A 16326-nucleotide genomic window follows, 5' to 3' on the forward strand; every position below is an offset into this window, starting at 1 on the left:
CACAGTCTCACAAACAAACACACCACTTACTCATATACCATCTTACATACAAACACATACAGCATGTACACACACACACTTACAGTCTCACAAACACAAGTATACACACACACACACACACACACACACACACACACACACACACACACAGACACACACACACACACATACACTCACTTACTCTGACAACATTTCACAAACACACATGCTCTCACACAGTCATGGCCACTCTCTCCATCTATGTCCCCCCTCTCAGGACCCCTGAGTTTAACAGGCTGTTTTATGGCTCCCTCTCGGCCAGTGGAAGTCCAGGTCTTAATGTAGCATGTGATATAGGGGACAGTGCTGGGTCCTAGCGCCTACCCCTACACCCCCCTTCCCCCCTGCTGTTTTATGAGTGGGCCTCTCCTTTTTCATTGTGGACGTCATTTTTCACGAGACCCCTGCTGGCAGCTCTTTCATGGTAAAGATGTCAGCCGCCCCCTCAGTCACCTCTTATCACGCGCACACGCACGCTGGCACACATGCACACACGCACACACACACACACACACACACACACACACACACACACACACACACACACCAGTTTCAGTTCTCTGTTGCATGTTTGTACTGGAGCAGCGCAGCAGAGAGGGAGAGCCCAGGCCAGCCCAGCCCAGCAGAGCCCCTCTGCATGGGAGTGAAGGGACTGTACAGTGCTCTGATAATAGAATTGGATCCATGTTTGCAGTCTGTGTTTGCTTAGGTGTGTCCAAACTAGGACGCCAAGGGTGTATATGCTTTAGAGATTGGAAAATGTGTGTGTGTGTGTGGGTGTGTGTGTGTGTGGGTGTATGAACACAGGTGTTGTTCAATGTCTATTTTGTTTATTTTTTGTATGCGCTAGAACGTGTATGTGTTTAGGTGCGAGTGAATAAGTGAGTAAGTGTGTGTCAGACTGAGAGGTTTGTGGGGTCTCCCAGTCAATCTGGTGCCAGTTGTGTAAACCGGAGTGAGAGAGAGAGAGAGAGGGATAGAATGAGAGAGGGATAGAATGAGAGAGGGAGAGGGAGAGAGAGAGAGAGAGAGAGAGAGGGAGAGAGAGAGAGGGATAGAATGAGAGAGGGAGAGTACCCAGCATCATATCAATGGGGCCTAGTGTGCACACAGGAAATGATCAGTGGACGAAGCCCAGGCCTGAAAGCTCCCATTGATAAGCCACGAGGCCTGTATATGAGGGCCTCCTCAGTGGGGTCACTCATTCTCCTTTCAGACGATTCCCTGACTTCCACCCCCCTCCAGCCTGGAAGAAAGGCGAGGGCAGAAATAAAAACAAACATGGCCGCCAGTGGACATGTCTGTCTTTGTGAGGGGCTGCTGTCGATAGCTGTCACTCCGCTGTTTCAGCTTAACCCATGAGTGTCGAATGCTAACGCTAACAGCTTGTCACAGCTAATTACCCCCACAAGGCTCATTGCTATTCGCACAGGAACAGAGCCGGTCTGTGCGCACAAGCAACAGAGTTCTATTCTTAAAACACCCTCTTGGGGCGAAAGTCTGTTTTGTGTCACAAAGAATCTTTCGTCTATTGATCGAGTGCCCCAGTGAAGGCCTGCAGTGTCCCCAAAAAGCTGAATAAAAAGTCTTAGTTTGCCCCCGTGCTACACATGGGGGATACAGGGTAGTGTTATTGATTTTGTCAGAGCCAGGGACAGGTTTTGTTCATCTAGCGTTTGACCACTTAAAAAGCCCAATTGTATATCAAAGCTTCTCGAATAATAATAACAATAGTAGTAATAATAATGAATATTTGTAATAGTAGGCTAATAGTTTCATAACAGTGTTTTGCTTACTGGGATCTGTCCATCTGTCTCCTCTCTCTTGAGCATGTTGCTTGGCTAACAGAGAGATCCCTGTCTCAGTGATGCTCCACAGATGGTAGAACACAACAGTCCTTCCCTAATGATCCGTGGACAGTGTAAAACAAAGCCCAACTGGCCCTGCCAACAGCAGAATCTGGAACTTTGATTTGATTTCTTGTCTTGTTGTTCTTTTTTGTTCTTGTTGTTGTTGTTTTGAAACCAAGCACTGCTCTGTTCCCGAAGATTTGTTTTGTTTGTGTCAAACAGACTGACATGAGACTGCCTGGAGAGAACACTCACCGCTAAATCCTCCAGACATTTGTTACACCCCTCGATCCTCGATCTTGATTAGCTTCTGAAAGGCCCAAAAGACTGTCAGTATTGTCTTTCCAGGGCGTGCTTATTGACCGAAGAATGTCTTCCAGAACCTTCTAAGGTTTACACAGGGCGATCCCAGCTGCTTTGCGGAGACGGGTTCCTTCTGCTATCTCTGGCAGGACCGGAGGGATTTTGTTTGGCTTTTCTAAACACTCATGACTGCCACAGGTTCTGTCATTCCCTTTTATGTAACGTGTGAGGAGATTTGGCCAAAAACATCGGAACTCTTCCTTAACCTCCATTAAGGGCAATGGGGGAGCAAATAACGGCAAAGGCAGGTGTCCCGTCTTTCTTCGTAGCGTGTCTAATTAAAATCATGTTTGCCTACACAGTGATAATGAAAGCTGCTTTAGACTTTAGAAGTTAATAGCAGAAGATGAGTAGTCACCAAAAAATGTCACCAAAAAAATGCCACAGGAAAATGCCATCCAAGCTTTGTGAGTGGAGAGTTGCCGTGTTTAAAATTCATGAAATTCATGAAACATTCATGTTGGAATGTCAATTTGCTTTGCGCTCGACTGGCGTGGGGCAATTAAATTGTGTTTTGGAACGGCTTGGGGTATTTTGAGGAAATAAAACCAATGAATTCAGAGGCTTTTGCTGCTAACTAATCTTGTAGAGTCTGCACACAATGCAAATTAGGTCACTTTAAAGTCTTCCAAGTTCCTTCTCTCCGAGTGCCTTCTCTGTTGGATCCTGGGATTCTCCAACTGTTAGCCTGTGGTGTATCCTGTGATGTTATTTATCAGAACAAGACCCTCAAGTCCTGCAAGGCCCATGCATGTCTACCTGAGGATTTTAGGTCATCATCAGGAATCCCTGTGGATATTATTCTCAGTGTTTTGATCTGCAGGCATTTATCTGCTGGACAAATGATTGGATCCTGTGACTAAAGAATTATATATTTTTTTTTTTAGAATAAAATATCCACTCTTCTCTGTTGAAGAGAAATGGTGTGTTATGAGTTGGAGGTTTGCACCCCCAGCCAGAGCTGAGAGTTACTCTTAATCCTATTAGAGAGAGAGAGAGAGAGAGAGAGAGAAAGATATGAGAGAGAGAGATGAGAGAGAGAGAGAGAGAGAGAGAGAGAGAGGGAGATACGAGAGAGAAAAAGAGAGAGAGAGAGAGAGAGAGAGAGGGAGATATGAGAGAGAGAGAGAGATATGAGAGAGAGAGAGAGAGAGAGATAGTAGGGATTGTATAAATGTAACTCAACTATAGAACATGAGAGGGAGGGATAGAGTTATACATATTTTTGACGATATTTGCGATAACGCACCACAGCGGGGGTTCTATTTCTTGAATTATATGGTTATACAAAGTAAAGCAAGACAACACAAAATGTAGTCTCAAATATGTCTTTTTATATTGATGTTTTTTCCCCCCACTTGACACGGTTATTCCACCACAAGTGCTCTGTTGATTTGCTGAAAAGTTACCATTTGAGAAAGACACAAAGACACAATAACAATACAGGTACAGACGTGTTGACTTTAGAACACTGTAAGGCTAAAACTAGTGGTTGTAAAAGGTCTAATTAACTGAAATATTTCATGAAAATGGAAATTGTCCAACATACTGAACTTCAGTTGGCAACATTCCCAAAGACCCCTGCCTGAAGTGTCTGATGGCTGTACAGTTTTACAGGCCAACATTTTAATGAAAACCTCGGTGGTGTTAAAGTCCCTGTTATTAGCGTCTGCGATAAATTGATGCTGAAATTCCTCACAGGAGAGACAGCTAGCGGCGAATTCAATTTGCCGCCCGCAGGTGAGACCCCGAACTGAGTGAGTGAAAATTAGGAAATTACACTGAACCATGATGATCCCACTGTGGGAAGCCATTTTGAGAAGTTCCCCAACGACATATTAACATCCTGTGAAGACCTATCTGTTGCAACCTATTAGTCACAGTCATTAGATATCAAGTGGCTAATATTAAGTGTGAGTGTGCTCCCCAAACTACCATGGTATAGCACCTCTCTCTCTTTCTCTCTCTCTCTCATTTTGAGTTAAACTAGATAAGTATTTTGGTGGATGCCAGTTTGAGCAGATTTATCCAGACCAATGTCCTTTTGGTAGGTCAGCCCTGTGTGTGTGTGTGTGTGTGTGTGTGTGTGTGTGTGTGTGTGTGTGTGTGTGTGTGTGTGTGTGTGTGTGTGTGTGTGTGTGTGTGTGTGTGTGTGTGTGTGTGTGTGTGTGTGTGTGTGTGTGTGTGTGTGTGTGTGTAATTACAGTCCAGAGTACTTCTGCGGGATGTCTGATTTGTGCATCTGCGTCTCCTTGCGATGGCGGAGTGAGAGGCACTTATATTTTTAAACGTTTTGTGGTGTAGCAGCAGCAGCAGCAGCAGCGTTGTCCCAACGCGAGGGAGCCGTTACTCCTCCCGGCCGTGACTCCTGTTTGCTCCGGCCCGCGCCCGACATCTTTTTCTCGTCCTCCTTTTCTTTCTCTCCTTCATCGCTCTCTCTCTCTCCCTCTCTCTATCCTTTCTCTGCTCTTTCTCCCTCCTTCTCTCTATCCCTTTCCCCTTCCAATATTCATTCGTCTCTCATTCGGGCGACGGTGGTACAGGAGGTAGAGAAGTCGGTTAGTAATCAGAAGGTTGCTAGTTCGATTCCCTGTCGAAGCGTCCTTGAGCAAGACACTGAACCCCTAATTGCTCCTGATGTGCAGTGTGCCATCAGTGTAAATGTAAAAAATATGTAAACATCCTTGTAAGTCGCTTTGGATAAAAGCGTCTGCTAAATGACTAAATGTAAATGTAAAATGTCTCTGCACGACACATGCTTCCTTCACCCCAAGGGGTCTGCAGTAGAATATGTAGCCTATATTATAATACATATATTACATGTGCCTATATTATAATACATATATTACATGTGTCTAAATTATATATACATGACAAATGGTGCTCATATTTGGAAAGAATCTCAATTCATAGATTTAAGAAGGCCAGAATAGTGATTCTATTTAGTTTTATAGTTTTATTATCTCTTGTTGGCCCAACCTCCTGCTGCTCTTTAAAGGCTGCCTACTTTCTGCTGCGGTCTGGGTAATCACAGCCAAGCTTTACAAACAAGGAAGGGTCACCTGATCTGCCGTTTCAGCATGGAGGCCGCATGGGCGCTGGCTCGGGGGCTTGCCTGTGACCTAGACGTGTTTGTCTAGACGTCCACAAAAGCAAAGGCTGGCATGCCATGTCTCCTTCTCTCATTCCCTTGTTTTCTCTCTCCTTCTCTCGCTCTCTCTCTCTCTCTCTTTCTCTCTCTCTCCCTCTCTCTCTGTCTGTCTATTTCTATCTCTATCTCACTCGTTCCCTTGTTTTCTCTCTCCCTCTCTCTCTCTCTCTCTCTCTGTCTATTTTTCTCTCTATCTCACTCGTTCCCTTGTTTTCACTCTCCTCTCTCTCTCTCTCTCTGTCTGTCTATTTCTCTCTCTATCTCACTCATTCCTTTGTTTTCACTCTCTTTCTCTCGGTCTCTCTTTCTGTCTGCTCTGTGGAAAAGAAACACATCAGCGTTTTTCTCCCCCCGTCCTCCGTGGCATTCCTGCGCAGGCCTTGGACTCCTCGGAGCCGCAGAGCCGGCGCACGCAGCATAAGGAGGGCCATTGTGCTGCCCCGCTGGCCGCACACACAGGGGGCGCAGGATAAAGGCCTGCTTGACGAGCAGTGCGAGGGGGCCCTCGGACATTCGGGCGGCTGCACGGACACCTACGCGGCGGGGCCGAGGACCCGGAGACACACAGGCTGGGCCCTTGTCCAGCCACACAATCGGCCTCTTCTCTTCTCAGGCAAATCCTCGGCCCATGCAGGGAAGAGTATTACTGCCCCCCCCCCCCAACAACCCCCCTCCCCGCTTCACTCTGCTCTGCTACCCTCAACTAGGGTGAAATTGAGTGGGGGAGGGAATTTTATGGGGGGGGGGGTTAGGAGGAGAGGGGTGGCTAAATTTAGCCAGGCTGTCCCTAGCACAGTGCCAGGAGTCACAGTGGAAGGTTTCCACTGAGGGTGTCAGTAGCAGGTCTACCGTTTGGCTGGCATCTGTGGACTGCTATACTTTTTGACCCCTGTTTTTTTTTTTTTTTTTTTTCTGGGAGAGGGGTACGATTAAGGGAGGGTGAGAGCCTTCAGAGAGAGCCAGTGCTTTCTTCTCTGGCCAAGTGCTCTGATGCGTATGGGGGTGAACAATACTGCCCACACACTTTGTGTGTGTGTGTGTGTATGTGTGTGCGTACGTGCGTTTGTGTGTGTGTGTGTGTGTGTGTGTTCATTCAGTATGCTTTATATAGATGTTGAAAGATTAACTGCTTTCAAGACGTAATGTAAAGGAAGAGGAAACATTATACATGTTACACACACACGTGTGTGTGTGTGGGTATGTGTGTGTACATTTATGTATGTACACACTCCCTCGTTTCCCCTCCCCACGCTTCATGTCCGTCATCTCTCTCTTTGATCTGTTCTCCCACTCTAACTTTTTGATGACCGTAGATTCACAGATGTATTGTTGTGTCACCCCCCCCCCCCCCCCGTCCAAGGTCACAGTTTGGCGTTTGTTTGTTTATTTATCTGCTAGTGCTCGCTCTCTCCCTCCTGCAACCATTTCTCTATTGTAGTAAAGGTCACTGGAAGCCCAGAGCCTATGAATGAGTAACCACTTTGTAAACACAAAAAACCTGGTTCCCACAATGCCTTACAGCATCTCTCCCTCTCTCTCTCTCTCTCTCCCTCTCTCTCTCTGTGTGTGTGTGTTGGTGTGTTGGTGTGTTGGTGTGTGTGTGTGTGTGTGTGTGTGTGTGTGTGTGTGTGTGTGTGTGTGTGTGTGTGTGTGTGTGTGTGTGTGTGTGTGTGTGTGTGTGTGAGCGAGTTTCGACTAAACAAGGCCACAGGTCTGAATGCCTCGTGGGCATTCTGGGCCCGTATTCGCCCACGTGTCTGCATGCCTGGGTACCACTTGTCACGCATCATAAAAGCGCACACACACACACACACACACACACACACACACACACACACACACACACTGCTCTTATCCTCATCTGTCTCTGTGTTTATGCCATTATTAGAACAAATTAGCACTGTGCTTTTTCCAGGCTGGAGTTTCCTCTCAGCTGCCTGGCCGGAAGTGTTTGGCTGTAGTGTCCACATCCATTCCCCCTTCAGTCTGCCTGCCAGGCCGGCTCTGAGGGCCCTGCACCCTTCTCTCTCTCTCTCTCTCTCTCTCTCTCTCTCTCCCTCTCTCCCTCTCTCTGTCTCTCTCTCTTTCTGTCTCTCTCTCTCAGTCTCCCTCTCTCTCTCTCTCTCTCTCTCTCTCTTTCTGTCTCTCTCTCTCTCTCCCTCTCTCTGTCTCTCTCTCTTTCTCTCCCTCTCTCCCTCCTTCTCTCTCTCTCTATCTCCCCCTATCTGTCTCTTTCTCTCTCCCTCTCTCTCTCTCTCTCTCCCTCTATCTGTGGACGCCGTCCCAGAGGAGAGCACTGGAGCGTACCGTAGGGGAATGCTGCTGCTGCCAACTTCGCTTTTGAAGTAGCTCATAAGCATGACTCTGCTCTCCAGTGTGGTGTGTGGGGTGGGGGGATCTTCTCTGTGTGTGTGTGTGTGTGTGTGTGTGTGTGTGTGTGTGTGTGTGTGTGTGTGTGTGTGTGTGTGTGTGTGTGTGTGTGTGTGATGATGGAGATGCTGAAAATCTCCAGCCCACTTAAGGAACACATCTGTCTTTGTACACCCCCCCCCTTCTACCAACTAATCCACTCTAAACTCATGTCCGCACATGGTTTAGCTTATGAAGGCATAAACCGAGACTGTACTTCAATTCAGCCCACTCTATTTTTCCCCTTTTTTCCTACTGAGATGCCACAGGTAGTCATAGGACGCTAACGTCTATGGTAGCGTCGCCAGACAGAGGGAAAGAGCGAGTGAGTGAGTGAGTGAGCGAGGTGTGGGGTCGAACTGTCTGTGTGTTTCCAATGTCGTCGCCTCATCCGGGCTGTTGAGGCCTGGGCGGTTTGGACACACACACACACAGACACACATGTGAGCATAGGACACTATTCTTGGTAAGGTCATTGGGTTTAGTGTCATGGTGTGGCGTGGTGTGGTGCGGCTGTGGCTTTAGGCCTTTTAGGCTCTTGGTCGCCTGTGTGGAAACTGGGATGACCCATTGGGTGCTTATGCCGGGAGTTTCCACAGGGATTTACGGTGGGAATTTTTGTGTTGGGGTTTTAGGGGGGGGGGGGGGGGGGCTGGGGTGGATGAGGGGGGTGCAGTGTTGTGTGTTCATAAGCCATTTTGGACATGTTGGGGGTTATCTCTGGGGCTTTGAATCGCAGCGTTGGTCACTGTGTGTTCAGGAAGTGTGTTTCAGAGTAGTCTTAGGAAGTACTTTATGCTGCGTGTCTGTTTCAGAGCTGCCTAGGGAAGTTGGATTGAATGTGAGGGCGCTAATTGTCTTGTGTACGAGTGCTGCGGCCCCCTATCCCGACGCAGGCTTCCACACCACTGTAATGTGAGCTGGAACTCTAGCCTATGGTCCATGGGGGGGGGGGGGGGGGGGGGGGGACACCAGGGCTAAATGTGTCTTTAACTTTAACCATTCAATTCAGTTTTGTTTATTTATGCTCAGAAACACACATACACACACACACGCACACACACAGACAGACAGACACACACACACACGCACACACACACAGACAGACAGACAGACAGACAGACACACACACACACACACACACACATATGCTCAGACAGTCTGGAGTCTGCGGACAGCTCTTGACCTGCTCCGTCCAGGGGAGGACACCTCGGAGAGCTGAACTACCCAGCTCAGACCACCCCGAGGCTGGCACTATCTGTCTGTCCTCCTCCTCCTCCTCCCTTCTCCATCCCTCCTTCCATCTGTCCTCACCGTACTCGGGGCTGTGCAGAGGTCATCCCCTTATTCCTTTGGCTCGTCTCCCAACTGCCATCACCCACTCTCTCTTTTCGCTTTCTCTCTCTTCTCTCTCTCCTCTCTCTCCTCTCATCTTGCCCCAGCAGGGGGTTGAAGCAGGGGGTGGTGTGTGTGTGTGTGTGTGTGTGTTGCTGTGGTGGAGGGCGTTCGGGTTACACAAAGGGATATCGTGTGTCGGTGAAACGTGGGCCCAGGTCGTTCTCACCTCACACGGCCAGGTTCTCCCCGGGTAAAACGAGACAGCTGGGGTCGGGTCAGAACACGCAGTACCTCTGCACTGTGTGTGTGTGTGTGTGTGTGTGTGTTTGTGTCTGTGTGTGTGTGTGTGTGTGTGTGTGTGTGTGTGTGTGTGTGTCTGCGTCTGTGTGTGTGTGAGTGTGTGTGTGTGTCTGTGTGTGTGTGTGTGTGTGTCTGTGTCTGTGTCTGTGTGTGTGTATGTGTCTGTGTGTGTGTGTGTCTGTGTGTGTCTGTGTGTGTGTGTGTGTGTGTGTGTGTGCGTGTGTGGAGGGTTGGGTGCAGGGGTTTGGTAACAGTTTTGGAAGTTTTAGGGCTCTCTGTAAAAAAGGGAGGGGGACTGATAAAGGCAGGAAATAACAGGAATAGTGAGAAAGAAAGACAGAGAAAGAAATACAGAGAGAAAAAGAATGAAAAAAAGAAAGAAAGAAAGAAAGAAAAAAACAAGCCCATTAAGCACTTAAATGACAAAGAGGGAGACACAGAGAGAGCAATAAAGAGGTAACGAGAAAGAGAGAGAGAGAGAGAGAGAGATGGAGGGAGATGGAGGGAGAGGGAGAAGAGGAAACGCAGGAGGAATTGAAATGAGAGTAATAAAGAAAGGAGATGGAGGAGAGGAAAAAAATAACGAGAGAAAGAACGAGTGAGAGAGAGAATGTAAAGCTAATCACTTGTCCCACTGGCTTGTGGTGTGGAGTTTTATTTTCTCTGTTTCTCACGCTGGTGTGTTTTCGGCTCTGGGGGTTAATGGCTTTTTTGCCCTTGTTTGTGTGTGAGTGTGTGTGGTTGTTTGTGAGTGTGTGTGTGTGTGTTTGTGAGTGTGTGTGTGTGTGTGTTTGTTTGCTTTCCCCAGCACTGTGAAGGAGAAAAAAACAGAGTTAGACATGTTAGATGGATTTTGTAGAAAGTGAAAGTAACATGTATGATGCGTGCGGTTGTGAGTGAGTGAGTGTGTGTGTGTGTGTGTGTGTGTGTGTGTGAGTGAGTGAGTGTGTGTGTGTGTGAGTGTTCGAGTGTGTGTGTCTGTGTGTGTGTATGGGGGGGCTGTAATGGCTGACCTCCTGTCTTTGGAGACCAGGCTAAGGGATTAAGCAGGAATCTACCTCTCCCCCCCCCCATCTCTCTCCCTTTCTCTCTTTATCCCCCTCTCCCTCTCTCCCTCTGTCACATTCTCTCTTTATCCCCCTCTCCCTGTTGCACTCACCCTCTCCCCTTCTCTAGGGACTGAAAAAGCTGCTCTGATGTGAGTCTGTGATATGCAGAACCCCACCTCCCAGGAGATCTGATCTTTCTACAGAGTTTGGCATACAGGGAGAGGAAATCTTGTGCCTGCCTCTCCACATTTGTACCTTATTACGTGCCGCATACACCCTTAGTAGTTATTTCAATACGCTTGAAATGCTCGGCAATATAACTGTACCCATTCATTGTGCCAATAACGCTTATGTGAATGAGACTCAATTTCATTTCAATTTCAATTGAGAAAATATGCCAGACAGTGAGAAGAGAAGAGTGATGGATAGAGAGAGAGAGAGAGAGAGAAAGAGAGAGGGGGTGTAAGTGCATAGAGTGTGTAGAGCGTGTGGGTCAGACTCTACTCCATCTCTCCACCTGTTGTGGGTGGGGTTCCAGCTCCATCTCTCACTACTGCTGAAATGGGGTGGGGTGGGGGATTTGCTTGGGCAGTGTTGCCAGGCAACCGCACACCCTCGCCACCCAAACCCCCTCACACACCCTCTGGTGTCCCGTTTAAAGGGTAAGGTCAGGGGGTGAAGGGCATTATGTTCCAGCCACCCATCCATGATTCATTCATTTCATTTCATCATTTCAAAATAGCAGTGATCTCTCTATCTCTCTCTCTCTCTCTCTCTCTCTCTCTCTCTCTCTCTCTCTGTGATGGTCCTTATATGTTTATATATGGAGTGAGACAGAAGGGGGAGTGATGGAGTGAACGACAGAGAGAGAGACAGAGAGAGAGAGAGAGAGAGAGAGAGAGAGAGAGAGAGAGAGAGAGAGATGAGAACAACTGTGAGTGCCTGTGGTTTCAGCAGCCCCTCTCCAGCCTGAACATCTGTCTCCTGAAACTCGACACCGTGGACACTAACGCGTGTTCGGACTTGACTTACGTTCTCTATCGGTTGCTCCCGATTCCGGTGTTGCAAGAGTGCGGCCGTTAATTAATGTCTGTGAGTGTGTTTTCGCGTGCAAGGTTCTCTCCTACAGTCATGTCGATGTGGAGAGAGAGAGAGAGAGAGAGAGGGAGAGAGGAACGAATTGGGAGAGAATACAAAAGATAGGATAAAACGGGAGAGCTCGAGAGATTAAGAGAGGGAGGTGAAAAGTGTGTGTGTGTGTGTGTGTGTGTGTGTGTGCGTGCGGGTGTGGGTGTGTATCCTGGCATTCTTCCACACACACTCTCATGCCAGGGATCTACCCAAAAGCCCCCCCCCCCCCCTGCTCCTCCCCTGTGCCTCCTCCTCCCCTCCTCCGTTCAGTGCTGTGTTTACTCAAACGGAGTGGAGTCAATGAAAACGGCTGTAATTAGAGGGGATTTACTCCTGTCCCTGGAGCCGGCTGCAAAAATACAGATCCCCCCCCCCCCTCCCTCACTCCGCTCCCCCCTCCACACACACACACACACACACACACACACACACAGACACACACAGACGCAGACACACACACACACACACACACACACACACACACACACACACACACACTTCTCTGCACAACTCCATGTTCTCTGTGTTCTCTGTCTCGTAAGCGTTTGTGTTTACACAAAGACTTAATGAGAGAGGCTTTGACTTGGTTGGACTGGTGTGATGCTTTGATTTTGGCTTTTGTTTTTTCTTGTTTTTCTTTCTGCCTTTATTCTCATTCGATGAGAAGGATGGATTAAAGTTTAACCTTCACACTCCAAACTGGAAAAAAAATAAGTCTTCGTTCACTCGCATTTAATCCACTTTTATTCTTTTTAATGTTACTTTCCTTTAATTAGCCTTTATTTATTTATTCATTCATTTGGCCTATTTATTTATATTTATTGTTTGTATTTGTTTATAGTCTTCTTTCATGCTGTTGTACTATGCAGTAGCTCTCCACTGATACCCCCCCCCATTGGTGTGTGGTGACATCACTTGACGTTGGCGCAGGTCACAACTCGAGACCGGGCACATCAGCGTGGAGGGGGGGGGGGTAGAAGGTCACATGCTCCCCCCCCCCATCCCCACTCGTGCCTCTGGGTTGTTGTGGTGGGTCATGAGGTGGCTGCGGATGTGAGAGAGCTCTGGCAGGGAGGCTTTTATTTTATAAACCCTTCCTTTCTTCTGCCATTAAAGGGGAATCAGAGGGCCTCTAGAAGTGACACATCAAACAGAGGGCACGCGGGCGCTTTGCACGCGCTACACTCAGGGTGGGAACACACACACAGGCAAGCAGTGGAGCGCTACACTCAGGGTGGGAACACACAGGCAAGCAGTGGAGCTGCCTGTGTGTGGAGCCCCATCTTCTTTCTTTCTTTCTATCTATCTATCTCTATCTATCTATCTTTCTTTCTTTCTGTCTTTCCTGCTTTTTCTCCCCCATCTTCATTCTATCTATCTATCTATCTATCTATCTATCTATCTATCTCTCTATATGTCTATCTGTCTATCTGTCTATCTGTCTTTCTGTCTTTCTGTCTTTCCTGCTCTCCAGCCTCTCCTTGCCAGAGGTTTCTGTATATATCCCCCCTTCTGTAGGGAACTCGTGGCCCAGTTCGGCTAAGACAGGAGCCTTTGTGGCAGTACCTCTCTTCCCGACCCCTCTGGGCCCCCTGACGCAGCTGCATGACCAGGCTTACTGTTGCTCTCTCTCTCTCTCTCTCTCTCTCTCTCTCTCTCTCTCTCTCTCTCTCTCTCTCCTCCTCACATTCACAAACCCTCCACCATGTGCACGTATACTGTTGCAGTGGCATGAAATATTTAACAGGCAAACTCATATGCAGAAAAAGTACAGAAACGGCCCTGTTAAGACAAGGGCTTTGAAGTGCGCAGGCAGGTATAGAAACACATTTCACTTTCAAATCCTGCTCTGCCTCCACCGCTGCGGGGCAGGGCCCCCTGACGCAGCTCCGCTGTGGGCCCCGCTGTGTGTTCTCTGTCATCCCCTGGATCAGATAGCCTGGGTCGGCCCGTCAGTGGCAGGGCGTGATCTAACCACTGCCAGCTGACAGCAATAGAACAAGAAGGGCCTCTCTCTCGCTCTCTCTCTTCCACTCTCTCTTTCTCTCTATCTTCCACTCTCTCTCTCTCTCTCTCTCTCTCTCTCTCTCTCTCTTCCACTCTCTTTCTCTCTTCCACTCTCTCTCTCTCTCTTTCTCTCTCTCTCTCTCTTCCACTCTGTCTCTCTCGTCAGGGTGAAAATGAAGGCTAAGGTCTGGAGTTGACAGCTAGGTTTAGGTCTTTGAAGGAGACAAGAATAGTGGTTGCGTAAAGGGCTGTATGGACAAACAGAAAACTCGCCTCAGTTTTAGGAAAAATGGGGTGTGGGGAGACAAATAGTCTCCATTAATGACAGGTACAAGTCAAACGTCTCTCCCTCTCTCTCTGTCTCTCTCTATCTCTCTGTGTGTGTGTGTGTGTGTGTGTGTGTGTGTGTGTGTGTGTGTGTGTGTGTGTTTATCGGTGTCCACTGCATTTGAGGAAAACGCTGTGTGCACAACACTGATGCAACATGTTGACAGATGTTCTTTCTGTTTTACCCTCACTCTCTCACCTTCTCTCTCTCTCTCACTCCCTCACCTTCTTTCTCTCTCTCTCTCTCTCTCTCTCTCTCTCTCTCTCTCTCTCTCTCTCTCTCTGTTGGACTGGATCCAGCCTATTCCCAGGCCATAAATGGAGCCTCTATTTATAGTGGGCTGGATAATTTGGTGGCAAGGCTCTGCATGCTGTCCTGATACAGAGCAGAGGCTGTACAGGAGTATATCAACCTCTCTACTGTAACGCTGAAGCTATCGCTTACTCACACACACACACACACACACACACACACACACACACACACACACGCACACACACACACACACACACACACACACACGCACACACACACACACAAACTCTCTCTCGCTCCACCTTTCTCTCACTTTCTCTAAATTATCCTCTCTGCTTTGCTCTATCTCGAAATCCCCCCCCCACCTCTCTCTCTCTCTCTCTCTCTCTCTCTCTTTCTTTCTCTCTCTCTCTCTTTATCTCCCTCCCTCTCTCTCTCTCTCACTCTCTCTCTTTCTCTCTCTCTACCTCCCTCTCTCTCTCTCTCTCTCTCTTTATCTCTCTCTCTCTCTCTCACTCTCTCTCTTTCTCTCTCTCTCTCTCTCTCTCTCTCTCTCGCTCTCTCTCTCTCTCTGTCTCTGTCTCTGTCTCTCCTGTTCCTGTTTAACTCTCTGTTTGGACACTGGTACCCTACATGCCCTGGTTCACCCTGGTACAAATGACCCCAAGACGGGGGAACTGGGTAAGAGTGCGTGTTAGAGTGCGTGTGAGAGTGCGTGTGAGAGTGCATGTTTGAGTGCGCGTGAGAGTGCGCGTGAGTGTGTGTGTGACAGAGAGAGAGAGAGAGAGAAAGAGAAAGAATAGTTTATAAAACATTTTTCCTTGTTAGCTCTTCGATAATATAATATGAATGAATTTGTTAATTAAAGGGAAAAATAAATAGAGTACGGAGAGGGAGAGAATTAATGAACATCACCTGCACCTCCCACCAACTCATGACAACACGCTTCTCCTCGTCCAATCAGAGAGCACAACCAAACTCCTCATCCACCCCCAGTTGCCATGGAGATTATACTTAGCCACATTCAGACACCTTGGGACTTCTTTCCTTTTTCTGTGTTCTTCTTTCTCTATGGCTTCTTTCTTTCTTTCTTTCTTTCTTTCTTTCTTTCTTTCTTTCTTTCACATGTGCATCACCTTTCTCCCCGTCCCTTCCGCCCCTCTATTTAAGCGTCTCTATTTTTGCACCACCACTTTATAATTTTCATTTCCACCCACTCAACCTTGACTGTCTGCCACCCATCCCACCTGTCCAGAGAGAGAGAGAGGGGGAGGGGGGGGGGATAGAGAGAAAACCAGGGGAGAAAGAGAGAGAGAGATGGGGGATAGAGAGAAAACCAGGGGAGAAAGAGAGAGAGAGGGGGGGGGTGTAGAGAGAAAACCAGGGGAGAAAGAGAGAGAGAGAGAGCGAGTGGGTGGGTGGGCAGAGAGAGGGAGGGATGGAGAGAAATTGCTGTGTTCAGTGAGAGTCTGTCTCTGCCAGGAAAGTGAGAGCTCCTCTTTTAGAGCTGGCAGAGCTCCCTCTCTCTCTCTCTCCCTCTCTCCCTCTCTCCCTCTCTCCCTCTCTCACTCTCTCTCACTCTCCCTCTCTCACTCTCTCCCTCTCTCACTCTCTCCCTCTCTCCCTCTCCCTCTCTCTCACTCTCACTCTCTCCCTCTCTCCCTCTCTCCCTCTCTCTCTCTCACTCCCTCTCTCCCTCTCTCTCACTCTCCCTCTCTCACTCTCTCCCTCTCTCCCTCTCTCACTCTCTCCCTCTCTCACTCTCTCTTTCTTTTCCTGTTTCTTTCTATCTCTCTTTCTCCCTTACCTTCTCTCCCTCCTTTCCTCCCTTGCTTACTCTAAATACCCTCCCCCCTCTCTCTTTCTCTCTCTCTCTCGCTCTCTCTCTCTTTCTTTCTTTCTTCTTTGCTTTCCTTTTTTCTCCTCCTTTTTTTCGCTTCCTTCTCTCCACCAGTCGTTATTTGACCCAGATCCCGAGTTGGAACCGAAAGCAAGTGGGCTGTTCTGCCAAACCCCTTCAAATAAACAGTGGACTCTAGCAGGGCAGGGCCAGCCCTACACACACACACACACACACACACACACACACACACACACACACACACA

The 16326-nt window shown here is 48.2% G+C and overlaps 1 protein-coding gene across 5 annotated transcripts in view; it reads left to right on the forward strand.

Annotated features, from left to right (window-relative positions):
• Positions 1-16326, forward strand: part of sh3pxd2aa (SH3 and PX domains 2Aa) — a 120721-nt gene that overhangs the window by 16571 nt on the left and 87824 nt on the right. The window lies entirely within an intron of this gene.

The sequence above is a fragment of the Clupea harengus genome, chromosome 24, assembly GCF_900700415.2.
Source record: "Clupea harengus chromosome 24, Ch_v2.0.2, whole genome shotgun sequence".
Lineage (NCBI taxonomy): Eukaryota > Metazoa > Chordata > Actinopteri > Clupeiformes > Clupeidae > Clupea > Clupea harengus.